Source organism: Biomphalaria glabrata, chromosome 3 (assembly GCF_947242115.1).
Source record: "Biomphalaria glabrata chromosome 3, xgBioGlab47.1, whole genome shotgun sequence".
Lineage (NCBI taxonomy): Eukaryota > Metazoa > Mollusca > Gastropoda > Planorbidae > Biomphalaria > Biomphalaria glabrata.
The window spans coordinates 18,711,674-18,719,814 of NC_074713.1; the positions used below are offsets into that span (position 1 = coordinate 18,711,674).

At 32.9% G+C, this 8,141-nt stretch overlaps 1 long non-coding RNA gene across 1 annotated transcript; it reads right to left on the bottom strand.

Annotated features, from left to right (window-relative positions):
- Window positions 1-969: 969 nt before the first annotated feature.
- LOC129925165 (uncharacterized) lies at window positions 970-4,691 on the bottom strand. The gene is made up of 4 exons (XR_008776942.1): window positions 4,267-4,691; window positions 3,379-3,504; window positions 2,960-3,028; window positions 970-2,610 (listed from the first exon to the last, which is right to left on the bottom strand). It is a non-coding gene; the product is annotated as an uncharacterized LOC129925165 (long non-coding RNA).
- Between the last annotated feature and the right edge of the window lie 3,450 nt (window positions 4,692-8,141).

Genomic DNA, 8,141 nt, shown 5'->3' on the forward strand with positions numbered 1-8,141 from the left:
TACAGAAGCTACAAACTGTTCTACAAAAATGATAGGCTTGTCTTTGATTCCGAAGACTTATGAGGAATGCTATGTTTCCAGTGGCTACTCAGCCCCAGCTGTCACCTACATATTATGCCACACTGAGCACAGGCATAACCATTGTCCACCTGTGGTAGAATCAGTTTTTTTCTTTTTGCCGTCTACCCTCGGCAATTAATTTTCATTGGTGTATACCACACCTTTGTAAGTGACCTCCAGCTGTCTCGTTCTGAAGCTGTATGCAACCAGGTGCTCTCTTATTCTATGTCAGTTAAAGCAAGTTGGCGCCTAAGCTTGTCTTTAAAGCATTTCTGTGGTACCTCTTTATGTGCATATGACATGTTAGGCAAATAGGTTTTGCCTATCGGAAGGCCATTTCGGAAAGTATAGGTGTTTAAAATGAAACTCCAAACATCTGGACTTCCAGTAACCAAGAAAATAAGCTTAGGATTCAAAGAGACGACACTGGCATTTCAGCTAAGACGATCAGTAAAATTAATAGCAACTTTAATTGCAGTCCACCAAACAAGATAAAAAGAAACAAGTGTGGCTTCAATAGCATTGATGATATTTAGTTTACTTTTATCTCATTTACTAGTATTACTATTTCATTGACTAAGGTTTTTTATTGTCAAATATGCATAAGTACATGTACTAGTTCCTGCAATTTGATGAAAAATAAAAATTAAATTGTGTGTAGTCTATATACAAATGTTTATAAGAGATCACAGCTTAGCTTAATTTACTTGAATTTCAAAACTATGATTTTGTGTTCTGACTCTACTCTAAATAAATTATATTTTATTTTAAGAATGCAAAGTTGGAAATTCTGTTCTGATGAAAAAAAATTATTAAAATAAAGTAGATGTTTATGGTTTCTTTGTATTTATTTTTAAATTATTTATTCATTAAAAATTAATTGTTCATTAACATTTACTTGAAGTAAAGATCAAAAACACAAATTAAATACATGATCAGCTCTCAATTCATGCAGATCACAGCCCATCACTTAAATGTATTTACTGTCAATTCTACACACTATTCATTTCAAAATGTTGCTTTAAATTGTTATATGACACAATCAAAGTACTGGTACCTCACATTGATGTAGGCCTAAAGCAGCTGAAATAATGACAAATTTTCATTCAATAACTTGTACTGTCATTTATTATCAGACGTGTTTAAACTAATGACCTGTATCATCATCATCATTATTGGCCTCCTTCAGTCGTAGAAAGACTAAGGTTTCATCTCAGAGCACACTTCCTCATGTGGCTGTGGAGCCCTATTTTGGAGAGACACTCCCGTCCACAGATAGCACAGGTTAAGGTGGCTTTTGCTTCGGTGGTAGAGGAGCTGGCCGTTTTTCGGATTGTACGTTTTTCTTCCTGAGCTGAGACCCATGTACTTTCACTGTCCATAGCTTTCTTGGTCACTGTCTCTTCCATCTGTTGCGGTCTAAAGCTATGTCTTCCCAATAGTCAGTATTGATGTTCACTGATTTGAGGTCACGTTTTATTACATCTATGTAATGGAAGTGAGGGCGACCAGTTTTTCTTGTGTCAGTAGTGTGTTAAAACTAATGACCTGTATATATAATTTATTAAGCAGGAGCATCAACAAATCTTGAACAATAATTGTCTACAGAAAAACTTTATTCTTATCCAAACAATATACATTTACAATGTATTTATACAAATCTATATGGCCTAAAGATTATAGCGTATTTTGATGTGTGAATACCAAGTTACATTATTACATGAAAATAGTGTACTCATTTTTAAAATATTCTGGGTAATAAAAATAAAAAACTAATGATACAATAAAATTGAAGCATTAGTAAAAAAAAAAAAAGAAAAATTTCACTCAAGATCTATGCGAACTCTGCTTGAAAAAAATCATTTTGAAATTAATTTAAAAAAAAAATTATGGTTCTTTAGTCAATGGAATGATAGCAGCAATTATTTAACAATTTCATGATTATCCATTCATTTCAATATACTTATAACTGAAAAATAATTCATAAGGTTTAGATACAACCATTTGAAATAATGATTATAATTTTTTTCTTAATTTGCTTAATTCAAATCTAATATAAACAAGATTTCCTCTGTCAAGAAACTTATAAGGGAACAACATGCATGTTCTTCTTAGTAAGTTTTGCAAAGGGAATTAAGAATATTTAATTGATGTTGCTTTTTTTTTTGCCAACATTTTAAACCTTTGCACCAGGTTTTAGTTTTAAGGAGAATGCACCATATTTTATATGTTTACTTTTGTTAGATTCTTATTTTAATTTTAAAAAAGTAAAATTTCCCTTACCACTCATCCACTGCACTCCCTCTTGTTTTAATGGGGCTCAGATTAATAGTTTTCAAGTACAATATCAAACAGATTTAAAGAAATACTAAATCCAAACCTGTTGGCTGAATGACAGGATATACATAAATATGTATACAGCTTACAGTATAATATATATATCTTAAAATTGGTCCAAGACTTTTATTTTGCAACATGATGGGATTTTCCTTTCTGGTGGTGCTATGCAGGAGTCCAAGAATCTCATCTTTTCTCATAACAGAAAGTTATCTAGTTATAAAAATAAATAAAAGGATTTTTTGAAAAATATAAAAAATATGTGTGACGTGTTGACAATGCTAAACGTATATATGTTATTAAGTATAGTTATATAATTTTGCCATTCTAAAAATAGTCTGTACCTAAAAGGAGCAACTGCGTTAATGTGTAGACCTTAATAGTTATGAATTATTACTATAGGTGAAGGCAGATGTTCAGATAATTTGATGCACATTGAACTAATCTAAAAGAAAATATAACATATATTATGATTTACATTTTCATGGAAAACTAGTTTTTCAAAAATACAAGTACTTCAGCTTATGAGAAAAGTACATAGGGAAAAATTGCAGTACCTTACCTTTAAGAGGTGCAACCAATCATTGACTCCTCAAGAATGCATGCCTTTTTCTTGCATTTCCAAACATAACTGTAATTATACAATTAGGCATATTGGTTAATTTCTTTTGAAAACATTAAAATTAAAAAATAATATTATTAAATTGAAAACGTTGTTGTATCAAACATACAAATTATCAGACAATTTTGCCTAATTTCATCTAACAGTTTATTGTAAAGGAATGGCCTGCACAACAGCCAAGGTATATTAGGCATTCATGAAAGATGAATGTGCTTAAGAGTGTTATAAATAAAAAAAAAAACTAGAGAAAAATGTTAAATTCCATCCCAGATATTTGGATATTGCTTGACCATGAAAATCACACAATTCATAACACATCTATTAGATGACTAAAATAAAAATTGTATAGTAGTACTTACATTAAATATTGAATGGATGCCAATATTATTAATGTCTGCCCAGAGAGTAGAAATAGTATAAGTATGATCCTTGAGCCATTCTGGTACATCATCAAAACTGGTTGCCATGGTTCTACTTGTTAATAACTGAAACATTACAAACATTTTTTTTTATTATGGGACCTAGGCCTGCATAAATTTTATCTTTTATTTATATATTTTATGTACATATATAACTAGTCTAGAATCTATAATTATATCTTAATAATAATTTTTGTAGATGTCAGAATATCTAACATATTAAGTATAGATCAGTAGATTTAGAATTTTAGCTAGTGAATATTTTTATATTCCTAATCTGAACTGGATCTATATATCTAGAATTTAGATCAGTAGATTTAGTATTTTAGGTAGTAAAAACTTTTATATTCTAAATCTAGAAGCTTAGATCTAGAAGACTAGTTGTCAAGATTTGACTACACTATGGCTAATGCACTAGCTTAGTAGGCCTACTAGATAGATCAAGAGACAGAGTACTAATAGACTCGTCTTGCCTCGTTGGGCCTCTCAAATCAGCTACAGACTTTAGAGACAATTTAGGAAGGTGAATATCGATCCAATTCAAAGATCTACAATCTACATGTTAGAGTCTAGCTAGAGATGCTAGATCTAGTCTAGAAGGCTTATCAATTAAAAATAAAATCAATCATTTCTAAAGTTTGTAAAATTATATGTAGATCTAATCTATCTATTTATAATATAATAAAAATCTATGTCTACTTTTTAAATATTTAAAATGATATGGCTGATGATATTAATTATTTTAATTGAGACATTGACATACTCATGATACTGTCACATACAAAGTAACAAAATAATTAGATCTTATACTAACTCATAGACTCATACCGTATTGTATTAAACCTTCGAGTTTACGTTCCACTATCTTGACTTGACTATATTGACTAAATAAAGGGCACTATGATTATAGATGTAGATTATTATCTATGATGATGATGTTTATCAACTGGTAGATCTATAATAGTATAAGTAGTATCGTCACTTTAAGTATAATCAGTATAACCACTGCATTCGTTTCATTCACTGTCTGTATCAATAATCGTGTGAAAGTGAAGTCTAGATTTAGATAGAATTGATAGATTATAGATCTACTATTAAAAAGTATTAACTATACTAACTATAGTGTCTATACTATAGTATAGCCAGTATGACTCGTATGAGTATACTCATACACTGTAAAAGTGTATAATAGTAAGTAAGTCCTTAGTAAGGTATAGCTATAGACACTAAGACAGACTAGATGATCGATAGATCTAGACTCGATCTATTCTATAAATATTCATATTGAATTAGATAATCATATTGATCTCATGTATGGTCTAGATCTAGATAAAATAGAGTGGATCTCATGACTGTCTATATTAGATCTATTGATTTTTTTTAAAACGTTAAATAAATCTAGACCTTAGTCTTTAACTTTAGTCTAGGTGTTGTAGATCTATATTATTCTAGATATTATACAAGAGATCTAGATCAATATAAGTTCGGTTTTTAAAAAATTCGCATTCGAAATTTTAAATACCCAGATTTAAGTATTTATATACCCATATTGGTAGGTCCGAGTTAATCATTTATTAGATCTATTAAAGCATGTCTATATAAAAGATTATTATTTTAAAAATATATTATTATATAAAAGATATAGTTATGAATATTTACTTTAAAAAATTAAACAAAATGAATTTTTCACTTTTGCCAATTAACACTCTGGCTAGCAAAAAGGATGACTCCTCAATACTGTGAAAAGACGATAACTGCATGAGTTGGTTTGGAATTGTATTTTGTAAGACTAATTTTCAAACATATCCTTCATGAGAGAGAACGAAAAAAAGGTTGTCAAAAAAAAAAAAGCTGGCTGGACTACGCAAATAATGGACCAGCCTCTCTCTCTTGATATCTTGTTAAGAACATTGGTGACCGGGAAAAGTGGATGGTTTGGTTGCGCGGGACAGATGATAAAAATGACATGTACATAAAAAAAATTCCAGATTTTGTGTAAAATACCCAAATGAGGAAGTACTGGAAACACCTATTTTAACGAAGTGGCCTTAAAAAAAAATCTTTTGTGACGATCCATTATTCAGGGAAATTGTATATATTTTATCAGATAGTCAGAAAATGGATAAAGTTTTTACAGATTTAATAAAATATAGTGTGGGGGAAGTTTTACTCTCAATGAAGGTCAATCCAAGTGGCTATCGGAGTAAATTTCTTCTTTGGCATCCTCATCGATTTTTCAAATTGGTATGGTGCGCGAAAATAGATGCGCGATGGCACTCTGATCATAAAATCTCGAAGCTGGTGTTCCATTAGTATAGTTCCATGGTTAGACTGAGACTTTTTAAATAATTTATTTCAGTACAATAAAAAAGTAACTCACTCTCTATAGATATAAAATAATTAAGACCCGTTATAGAATAGATCATTTATATTTCTAAATTAGTATTGAAAAAGATTTTATGTACCCTAAAAGACTTACGTTGTCTATTGCTCTATGTGGGATTTTTTACGTGTAGTGACATCAATCCGTAAAATTTTCAATTACACACAGCTGCGGCTGGTTACATAGGGCACAACAGTTATTTATAAGATAATTTTGATAATGTAATACATAAACATTAATCTATTAATATCACGTCTAACACCCGTAGCATCGAGTGACTGGATCTGCACAATTCTGCCTTTGCATGTGGCTAGTTAAGCCAATCTAAGCCCGAAATGTTCCGTTGCATACGTGGAATGGTATTGTAGCTGGACCATGGACACTCGCCTTCTACCACGGCTGCTTTGTTGTCTTTGGCGAGCCTCGCGCCAGTTCCTACATCGCCACATCTTGGTTTTTCCATCATTGGATCTAGTCTTCCAAGGACTTTCCATTTCGGACATTTTATGGTATCGATACATACACGATAAATCGATTTGGTTGGGTTGGGGGGAAATTCACTGGCGGATCCAGGAGGGGGGGGTGGAGACGAAGTTTAGTAAAGAAATCACACAATTGGTATACGAATTTATTAGTTATGTTGATAATATATACTAATTATTTATATTTCAACCTATTTTTAGAATGTTTCGCCCCCGACACCTCTAGTATGTTGTCCGATTGGGTGGGTAGGTTGGAGGGCGAATACATCTGCTGCCCTTCCCACCTAAACCCTTGGAGTGGTGGGGTGGCCCATTTTTATTTAGAAATCATTGTTTTTGAATAACATTAGTTGAATTACTATATAATTTTTATATTATATTGCTACACTTCTGGTAACTTAGCCGATTCGGTGAGGGGGGGGGGCGATTGCTTCTACTGCCCTCCCCACTCTAGCCCTCTGAGGGTGGGGCCGATCCTATTTTTATGGAGAAATCATAGTTTGTGAACAAAATTAGTTGAATATCTATATAATATAAGGTACATACTGATGTTTCAGCCCATTTGTATATTATGTCGTACACAGACTCTGATCTCAAATTTTATCATTAGTAAATATAAAATGAAAAAGAGTTGTACCAGGTGGTAGGGGCGATACATGCAATCGACTTCCTCCCATCGGACAAACCAATACTTTTTGTATTTTAGTTCAGAAATTACAAAATAGAAAAATGTCACTAATATCATTTCTATATGCTCTAAATTAAATTCTTATATCGAGTCGGCCCACCCCCCTATTCTTTAATGCCAAATACAATCATTAGCAGAAATTATAAAAAGGAGCGAGGATTAACGTTTTCACTCTACCCTCTCCCCTTTCCAGACGAAAACATGACGTTTTAAAACAGAATAGTCAAATATGGCGACATTGTTTATGTAACTGTATTGGAAATTTTAGAATTCATACCAAATTTTTATCATAATGGTTTACTGGGCGTTAGTGTTAGGGTTTGGAAAAAAATTCCCCCCCCCCCCACCCTCCAAAGTTCTGGATCCGCTAGTGGGGGGGGGGGAATCCTAAACCCATGCTAAAGAGTGCCTTGCTATGTCTTGCTAATACTAGTCAAGTGTGTCTGGCTATGTCTTGCTAATACTAGCCAAGAGTGCCTTGCTATGTCTTGCTAATACTAGCCAAGAGTGCCTTGCTATGTCTAGCTAATACTAGCCAAGAGTGCCTTACTATGTCTAGCTAATACTAGCCAAGAGTGCCTTACTATGTCTTGCTAATACTAGTCAAGTGTGCCTGGCTATGTCTTGCTAATACTAGCCAAGAGTGCCTTGCTATGTCTTGCTAATACTAGTCAAGAGTGCCTTGCTATGTCTAGCTAATACTAGCCAAGAGTGCCTTACTATGTCTTGCTAATACTAGCCAAGAGTGCCTTGCTATGTCTTGCTAATACTAGCCAAGAGTGCCTTGCTATGTCTTGCTAATACTAGTCAAGAGTGCCTTGCTATGTCTAGCTAATACTAGTCAAGTGTGCCTTGCTATGTCTAGCTAATACTAGCCAAGAGTGCCTTGCTATGTCTTGCTAATACTAGCCAAAGTGCCTTGCTATGTCTAGCTAATACTAGCCAAGAGTGCCTTGCTATGTCTAGCTAATACTAGCCAAGAGTGCCTTACTATGTCTAGCTAATACTAGCCAAGAGTGCCTTACTATGTCTTGCTAATACTAGTCAAGTGTGCCTTGCTATGTCTTGCTAATACTAGCCAAGAGTGCCTTGCTATGTCTTGCTAATACTAGTCAAGAGTGCCTTGCTATGTCTAGCTAATACTAGCCAA